This window comes from Medicago sativa, chromosome 6 (genome assembly GCF_051527215.1).
Source record: "Medicago sativa cultivar Bolivia chromosome 6, Bolivia_mono, whole genome shotgun sequence".
NCBI classification, from domain to species: Eukaryota; Viridiplantae; Streptophyta; class Magnoliopsida; order Fabales; family Fabaceae; genus Medicago; species Medicago sativa.
In genome coordinates this window covers 12,208,860-12,217,745 of record NC_140754.1, presented here as the reverse complement: position 1 = coordinate 12,217,745, position 8,886 = coordinate 12,208,860, and the positions used below count along the sequence as shown (strand labels likewise).

General features: G+C 29.3%; 1 pseudogene; it reads right to left on the bottom strand.

The window, feature by feature from the left end:
- Nucleotides 1–6,147: 6,147 nt before the first annotated feature.
- Nucleotides 6,148–6,966, bottom strand: LOC146912870 (protein GLUTAMINE DUMPER 5 pseudogene; annotated as a pseudogene).
- Between the last annotated feature and the right edge of the window lie 1,920 nt (nt 6,967–8,886).

Genomic DNA, 8,886 nt, shown 5'->3' with positions numbered 1-8,886 from the left:
AAGCTTCAAATAGTGTGAAAATTTTGTAGAAAACTGTGTATTAAACATTATAATACTTTTCTTTAAATAGTTTTTTATTTGGAATCTTTCTCATCACTCTTTTTTTCTCTCCTTGAGTTCGAAGGTTCGCTGTGATTCTCATTCTCACCATCGCTCTCATTCTCATAATAATACTGTTTCATGAACCTCCATTTCACCTATCTCGAGACAATTTTCGCCTCTTTCTATGTGCATAATTTTTCATTTGTTGTTGGGACTGCATCAAGATTTGTTTTAGTTTGCGAAGAACCTTATCCCTATCCACTATTTTTGCCGTCATGACATCTACTTTGGTTTGTAAAAACCGAAGGAGTTGGTGCAACCTTCATCTATACAAATCTTCATAGAAAGTTGTATTGTACCATTAATCGGCGCAAGATAGCCAATACAATCGATTTTGAGGCTGTTCTAAAATAAAACAAGATAGTTAAGAGTCCAAACATTGATCAACAACTTTTGTTTAACATTTATATTTTTTGGATGGTGCAAGAAACTTATTTTCATAATTGTTACTTGTAAGCCATTCAAAAAATAACTTATAAGGAACAGTAGTGAAGATAAGCTTGCTCACCGTCCAAAATGAATTGTCAAACTGAAGTTGTTAATCGATGTATGAAGTCTTACCTATGGTTTTGCTTCAAAACAATTCCAAAATTGGTCATAACATTCGTCTTGGAATAAGTTACGATATAATATGAGATACCAAGGTAGTTCTTGTTTAGGCACAATTGGTGGATAGGGAGGCTCTCAGTCAACTGAAACACCAATCTGTTGGATGAAAAATTATTCAAAAAGAAAGAGACGAGGACATTCACTTAAGAGATATGTGAATCGAATTTTTGAAGGCTAAGACCTCATATGCAATACACCGGTGTGGTGGTGCGACAGATCAATCAAAAGATGATCTCAACATTTTGATCCATTTCCTACCGTGGAAAAGATTGGGACATTTTTTTACAAGCTAAAACTAACAGAGTATGCAAGTTTACGTCTTATATTTCATATTTCATAACTCCAAAAAATTATTAGAAAAAGTATAGAAGCATTACCATCTAAATCGTTAGAGGTTAAGAATGGTGAGAGGGACAAGTTGGAAGAATGGTGAGATGGTCAGCTGGAATGGTAGACTATTGGAAGCACGAACAATATGGAATGACGCCTAAAGCAAGAGATGTACTCAATTATGATCTATATTAATTATTTAATTAATCAATTATGGATTGACTTTATCAATTATTAATAATATAAATTATGCGTCAATTATTAATTATATAAATTATGCATTATTGTTATTAAGTACTGATTATTATTGATGAATTATTGGATTGAGCTTTGTTTTTAAGTGGACCATAATAAGTTGAACCATTATGTTAAGCATAGTGAAAGATCTCTGCCCTCAACTGGTTAGCTGTTTAAATATTATCCCAACAAAGAGTTAAACAAACGGTGAAAATCTAAATCAAAAAATCTAGACAATAATAAAGGTAGTTTGTCTCACCTTACTCTCTCCTGGACTAGGTTTGCAATCCTAAGGATATACCGTTCATGATCATCTCTCTTTTTTTATCTCTTTTTTTATTTTGACAATTTCATGATCATCATCCCTCTTAATATGTAAAATATTTCTTATTGGAACAACAAAAGGACAAACAAAAGAATAAATTCGTCTGAATTCCGTCCTTAATTAAAAGAACATTTGAGATGAAATCGATTTTACCTGAAAATTCGTATGAAAATGGCAATTTTCTAGTTGTAAATTTGATAAGGAATCCAACTGAAAATTCTCCTCTTATTATTGGTTTTTCTTTTTTTGATAAATCTTATTATTGGTTTTTAGCGAAAAAAATGTATCCAATCTAGTCCAATTGTATTACTCCTCCATATATATATATATATATATATATATATATATATATATATATATATATATATATATATATATATATATATATATATATATATATATATATATATATATATATATATATATATATATATATATATATATATTATATTTGTGCTAATCGTGTAACTTCAAATATAATCAAAGTAAATATATTCTATGATATATAATATGGATAAGATATTCTATAATATGGACTGAAAATTAATAAGAAGACAGACAAAAGGAATATAACACGTAAGCCGCATCTAACCTCTGTTGCTTGTCTAGGTAAGCAAACAACTAATTTTCATGTACATGAAATTGTCGGATTTAAATGTGAGTGCTTTATATTACTTGCATACTAATTTTTTAAAATTTTGGTTGGAAATGTGATGTCTCCCTCTCATATGGTTTTTAGGTCATTTGACTATGAGAGCTACTATATGCAGCGAAAGCTTTTGTCCCGATATTTTCAAGAATGGGAAATGCTTTGGCAACAAAAAAAAAATAAATAAATAAGTGCCCACTTACCAAACATGCAGTTGCCAAAATAAAGGATGTGCATTTACACGGTTGTGAGAGTTTCGTGGTTTACGTCTATAAAAAGCATTTTCTTTGACTATTATTAATTGATCCCTCTCCCCACAAGAATATGTTTCAATATATCCTTGCAAGAATTTTACTATCTCAAATGTAGTGAATATAGTTTGTACGAGAGTGATTACGGACCCGTTTGTTTAAGCTTCTTAAGAAAAGCACTTTTGATGTTTTAATGATGCTCGTGTGTAAGCTTTTTCTTAAAATCATTTTGATATAAATAATTTAAAGATTATTTTTAGAGATTTTAAAGAAAATGATGGCAAGTACAAGAGCAAGTAGTTCAAACTAGGGTTTCATGCCTCAAGATTTTGTGCTAAAAAGGGAGAAAGATACCATTAAATTATAATTATATAATATTGTAGAGTAGTCATAGATGTTCACTTAGCTAAATTAGCCAAGTTATCAAAGCGTCATATTCTCTTGGACGGAGATTTGAACTTTGAACTTAAGACTTATTAAAACTTAATTTTTCTTATTTTTATTGTTTATTTGGCTTATACTTATTTATTTATTTTAGTACAATTGCTAAAAGTCTATCATGGAGCGTGATGAGTTTGACCATTATGTTAAGCATAGTGAGAGGTTTCTGCCCTTAAATATTATCCCAACAAAGAGTTAAATATACCGTGAAAATCTTAATCAAAAAATCTAGACAATAATAAAGGTAGTTTGTCTCACACCTTACTCTCTCCTGGACTATGTTTGCAATCCTAAGGATATACCGTTCATGATCATCTCTCTTTTTTTATTTTGACAATTTCATGATCATCATCCCTTTAATATGTAAATATGGTACAATTTGATCTATGAACCTAAAATGTTTCTATCTTTCTTATTGGAACATCAAAGGACAAACAAAAGAAACACTTGTAAAAGAATAAATTCGTCTGAATTCCGTCCATAATTAAAAGAACATTTGAGATGACAAATTGATTTTGTCCGAAATTTCGTCTGAAAATGGCAATTTTCTAGTAGTAAATTTGATTCGGAATCCAACTGAAAATTTCCCTCTTATTATTGGTTTTTCTTTTTTTGATAAATCTTATTATTGGTTTTTAGCGTAAAAAATGTATCCAATCCAGTCCAATTGTATTAATCCTCCATATATATTATAGTTGTGCTATCCGTGTAACTTCAAGTATAATCAAAGTAAATATATTGGCAAAATTACATAAATAGTCCCTTAACTTAATTTTAGGTAACGTTTTAGTCCTTTATCTTTTTATTTTCCCGTTTTAGTCCTTTATCTTTTTAAAATGTTGCACCTTTACCCTTTAAGTGGTATCCGTTAAATATTCTGTTAAAAAACAAATTGGACGTTATCTTCTTCTTCTCCAATGTTAGATGTGAAGCAGCAGCTGCAACCCTAAAAAATCAAATCTTGAAATTCATGACATCCCCATTAATGGATCGAACCATGTATAGAGAAGGTTATTGACTTTCATACATCATAACAACATAAGAAATACATGAATGAAAAACTATATATCACTGCTAACTCATCAAATCATTTAAAAATCTTGTTGGTTTTTGAGATCTTGCAATGTGAGTATATGTTTTATTTCTGGATTTCCGTTTCTTGGGCAATTCTATATCTCTACATATAATGTTTCCAAAAAATCATGATTCATCAGGTAGTCTACAAGTAATGAGTTATATCTTATATGTTAAATATTGCAAAAGAAATCATCTGCTTTCAACTATTAGAAAATAATGTTTGATTTTAATTTCTCAAAGCAGTTGTTGGTCTATTGTTCACCTCGTGTTTGCATGATTTCTGTATATATGATGATGAATGAAAGTTCACAAGGTGTTGCTTGCGCCTACATAAAGAATGATCGCACATGCTTCTGGGTTATAAAGCGCAAATGCTTTCTGGGTTGAAAAACACATGAATAATGCGTTTTCTGGGTTGTTGTGTTTCTTTGTCTGAAAATAGCAAAAGGGTTCAAGGGCAAAAAGGGTAATTAGCAAAAAAGAAATAGTTAAATAATATTTTAATATAAACAGTGTTTTTTTTAATAGATGGTTAACAGAAGGGTAACAGTGCAATGTTTTAAAAAGATAAAGGATGAAAACGGGAAAATAAAAAGATAAAGGACTAAAATGTTACCTAAAATTAAGTTAAGGGACTATTTGTGTAATTTTGCCAAATATATTCTATGATATATGGATAAGATATTCTATAATATGGACTCAAAATTAATAAGAAGGCAGACAAAGGGAATATAACATGTAAGCCACATCTAAACTCTGTTTCTTGTCTATATAAGCAAACAACTGATTTTATTTACATGAAATTGTCGGATTTAAATGTGAGTGCTTTATATTACTTGCATACTAATTTTTTAAAATTTTGGTTGGAAATGTGATGTCTCCCTTTCATATGGTTTTTAGGTCATTTGACTATTATTGCTCCCTCTCTCCATCAAGAATGTGTTTCAATATATCCTTGCAAGAATTTTACTAAATGTAGTGAATATAGTTTGTACGAGAGAGCGATTATAGACCCATTTGTTTAAGCTTCTTAAAAAAGCACTTTTGATGTTTTAATGATTCTCATGTGTAAGCTTTTTCTTAATATCATTTTGATATAAATAATTTAAAGATTATTTTTAGCGATTCTAAAGAAAATGATGGCGGGTACGAGGGCAAGTAGTTCAAACTAGGGTTTCATGCCTCAAGATTTTGTGCTAAAAGAGAGAGAAAGATACTATCAAATTATAATTTTATAATATTGTAGATTAGTCATAGATGTTCACTTAGCTCAGTTAGCCAAGTTATCAAAGCGTCATATTCTCTTGGACGGAGATTTGAACTTTGAACTTAAGACTTATTAAAACTTAATTTTTCTTATTTTTATTGTTTATTTGTCTACTTATTTATTTATTTTAAAAGACCTCAATGTAAAATTTAGGTTAGGTCTTTAAATATGTTGGATCGACCTCAAAGAAAAGTGTGATATATTGTTTGTTTAAAATTATAAAAAAAAATTATATCTCTTCTTTTAAAAATGATTTTCAACAAAAGCTATCAATCAAAATAATTTTTTGTGTAAAAACTTTTTTTTTTTTTTTAACAAATGGGCCTACATATGACTCGGCAATTGCTTGTGTTTTGTGTAGGGATTGCATTGAATCTGATTTAAACATGTTTGCATGATGTGACTTCTCTTTTATTGTATTTGTGTAGGTATATTATTTGATTTTTGACAATCTCTTCTGTGTGAGCTGTTTAAGTTATCGTGAACAAGCATACCTTGTCAAACAAAGTGATTGTGTACGTGATATTGGATCATATCAAGGTTCATTCAAGCTTAGAATATTTTGCCTTTTTGACAAGCATACCTTTCTCTTTCTTATATTTCTTATGGTCGCTCTTCTATTTAGATTGAAACATATTGTATTCCCTTTGCAATATAAATGCTAAATCTTTATCTTCTTAAAAAAAATGTGTAGTATATTATTAGTTTTAAAAAATATATATTCTGTACATAAAAAAAAAAAAAACTATAAAAATGTGTAGTATATTATTAGTTTTAAAAAATATATATTCTGTACATAAAAAAAAAAAAAACTATTTTATCATCCAAAAGAACTTTTTCAAAATTTATTCTGATAATATAATTTCAAATACAAACAAATTATATACAAACTGAATTCATTTCTTTCAAAATCATTCCTACTAAATCTAAAACCATCACACCTTACATATATCATTTCTACACTAATAAGACTCCACAAAATCAGCATGAGTAAAGAATAGTACAAATAAATGTCAATGGGCATAAAACATTAATTAGATGGTGTCTTTGTTATTTATCTTCTCTCCATTTTGCTGATGATTTCATTCACGAACTCCTATCATGGTTTTAAATTGTGGTCTGCAACTGCAGTCGTGGTTGTATAATTGAGCGTTTTTAGCTTTCTGCAATGACATCACACCCATAACTTGTTCAACTGCGTGAAATGTACTTTCTTGTAAGATAAACATTTGCATCATGGTAACCCACAACCATATTCCATAACTTAAAACCATGAAAAAACCATGCATACTTCTAAACCATTTCTTCACTATGGCATGTTGATGACACAGGTTTAGCCAAGTAAGTAGGATTAGTATCTCCAGCCATAATTACAACAATCTTAGGCTCTAAATCCACCACCATTTCCACATTCTTGGTATCTTTCTCTTCATTCCCACCAGCGTTTGAAGATAAAGAATTTTCTTGACAAGTGCATGCTACAATAATTAATGCAAATGTTATAATTGTAAGCATGAGAGCTAGGCCACCAAAGAGATAAGGAGTGGGAGATGTAACGTTTTTGAAACCACCACCAGCTGCTGCATCCATATTTGAATCACATATACTCACAAAAAAAATTAATAAACTTTCTCTATTATTATTAATCTCTCACCTTGTTTCAAGTCTAGGGTTTGGGTTTTTATTGGATCATGAAGGCTTGGTATAAAAGAAGTAGAGGGTATTTATAGTGAATGAAAGTGCTTTGATTTATGAAGTTGCGTGTGAATGGACCCACATGTGGAAATGTGGAAGAAATTTCTATTTATTCCTTTCTTATAATTTTCGATATGGTCTCAATTTGTCAAACAATTGTTGATGGTTGATTCTTTCGTGTTGTAATGAAGAATATATCCAATCATGGGCAATGTTTCTTTTTCATAAATCTTAATATATGGAAGTTTCTTCATCGGTTGATATTTGTGCTAGCTATCAATTCTCTCATTGTCAAAAATAATGGAGGGCCCATGACATTGTCTCAAACAATTGCATACGTTCTTTTGTTGTGAAAATTTGGAGTCTTGAAAAGCAAGTTCTACAAACACAATTTGTTGTGTAAATAAGAAAGTGTGTATGGGATGCAGAGTACCATGAGTTGCCACGTAGAGAAGAAAGAAAAAAAATGAAAACTGTCAGTTTCAATCTGTTTATATTGAAAGGGAAATTATAAGTTTACTATTGATGATTTGTAGTTACTCGATAAGTGGAGAACATCATTTTAAGATATTTTTTAATTTTTTTATGATCAACTTTATGTGTATTATTACAACTTAGTTTTGTTTTATTGAGCTTAATTAGCTCAGTTGGTAGAGACAATGCTGCAAGGTCTGAGATCAAACCCCGACCACCATTAAAAAAAAAACTTAATTTTCTGTTTTTTTTTTGTCAAAAAAACTTATTTATTTTTTATGAAATATGATTTTAAAATTAAATTTATGTATTATAGTTTTTAGTGGCCCACACTAAATTTTTCTCAAACTCCACCACCGAGCATATTATTTTATTATTACGTCCGAACCAATTTATTTTTTTTGTGAAGATATATTCACTGTGGTCTCTAAGAAAAATAATGGGAGAATATTCCACCAAAAAAAAAATAAAAAATAATGGGAGAATGTATATGGGAAATGTAAGATTTAGTGGAAGAAAATTATGTTTTTATTACTTCCACTTAACTACTACTAACTACAATTAATAAGGATAGTTTTAATAAATAATACAAATTTTACGATTAAAATCAAACACAAATAATTATTTCCGAAAGAACAACGCACAACTGAAATTCATTTTGAGGCAGAAGAAATATTAAAATGACAATATATCAAGATTTGGAAATCACATCTAACACATAAACAACGTAGATATCCATACATGATTAAGTATGTCATTTCTTCTTTACTTTGTTTAAATTTGAAGTCATTTATCTATTTATAGCACTTTAATTTCGTGCACATTATCTTTTTTGCTTTTTAATTTCCTGCACATTCACATTTATGCCGTTTATTTTACTTGTAAATTTAATTTCAAGCACTTTACAAACTCTAGGGTATGTTTGATGGTTGAATTTTGGAGGGGAGAGTTTTGTAGGGTTGAGTTTGTATTTTGAAATATATTTTTAGATTAAATTTTGAAAAACATATTAGACTTCAATCAAACTTAATTGGTTTTAAAAAACATTTTATAGTGTTTGTAATATAAAACAAAACATTAAATCTTCACCTAAAAAGCTGTTATATCTAATGCTTTATTTGCGAGTTTGGAGGGGTTAAGTTAATATGATTTTTTGTCTTGGATTTTGAACTCAACGTTTTGAAGAAATGGAAGGCTTAAATAAGGCTGGGTGGTTAAGTGTGAATTGCTCATCAGCCTTAGTATTAATCAACGAAATGGTAAAAATGAAGTGGTAAATAAGAAGCAAGAGAAGGAGGGTAGTGGCTTTAAAAAATTAAAAGAACAAAAGATTGAATCTCTATTTTTAAGCAAATATAAATGAAGATTATGGATGACAAAATAACAATGAGGGTAGAGGTGAATAGTTTATAAAGGAGGAAGATTTAAT